A 1,216-nucleotide genomic window follows, 5' to 3' on the forward strand; every position below is an offset into this window, starting at 1 on the left:
TGTAGCTGTGATTGGTAGGAAATCACCTGAAATATCATTTTTGTCCCTTTTTTTTTGGTGTTCCAGATGATAAAAATAGATTGTGTGTGTGTGTGTGTGTGGTGGGAGATATGGTGTGTCTCAGCCCTTTTCCAGAGTATCACCTCAGTATACGACAATAGAGTTCATTCTTGTAACCCTTCAAACCTTGGCCTTTGAGTGTGGTGGTGAGGGTACCAGTTGGACATCTGTCTAGTAAGCCCACTGACTTGCTTCATATATCAAATGAACAGTCTGTAGAAGTAATGACTTTTGGTCACTGTTTATATGAAGTAGATTCAGACTGGAGACATGGAGATGGAAAACTTTTTTTGCATCTAATTATCAATCTCTTCAGCCACAGAATCCCCCTTCAGGAGAAGAGTTTATTCTTTGTTCAGCTTAGCCACTAAAGGCCAAGGTCATTACAGTCTTTTGAGCAAGTCTGATTGTCTCCAGGAGAAGCTGTGACACACAAGCTAAGTTGTATGCAGTGTAGTTGTAGCCATGTCAGTCCCAGGCTATTACAGAGACAAGGCGGGAGAAGTAGTGTGTTTCATTGGACCAACTTCTGTTTGTGAGAGAGCAAGCTTGTCTCTCACACAAACAGAAATTGGTCCAATAAAAGATGTTGCCTCACCCACCTTGTCTCACACAATTAAGTGTATAACAACTGCAAAAGGAATTCAATGTTAAACATTTAAGCAAAAACTAATAGAATTTCAGGATAACAGGAAATACCAGCCATTCTCAAAAATACTAGCTATAACTTGATAAGACACACTCTAGAAGTGTCCCTTTGACACATTATTGTCGATTCTTTTTCTAGAGATTGCATTGCACAATAGTCCCAGAAGTTTTACTCCATTTTGGCTGATCATAGTACTGTGTTCTCAACCTTCCCTTGGGGAGTGGAGGAAGCAGAAAGGTTTCTTCTCTCAGATTAAATTTAGAGGAAAGTGTTTCTAGTTTGTCCTCCAAGGAGGATCTGGGAGGCTGTAAACCATATTGTCCTGTTTGGAGTATTCTCACTCCAGCATCTCATCAACAGAAACATCTTGACTGTTATTTGCTAGCAGAGTCTGGCTGAGAAGAGCAAGACAGCACTAGAGGAAATGGCTGGAAAACCTTTTGGGTAAGAAAAATCTATTCCATTATTATTGCTTGAGCTTATTATAAAATATGTACAACTGCCACA

This window comes from Dermochelys coriacea, chromosome 8 (genome assembly GCF_009764565.3).
Source record: "Dermochelys coriacea isolate rDerCor1 chromosome 8, rDerCor1.pri.v4, whole genome shotgun sequence".
NCBI lineage: Eukaryota > Metazoa > Chordata > Testudines > Dermochelyidae > Dermochelys > Dermochelys coriacea.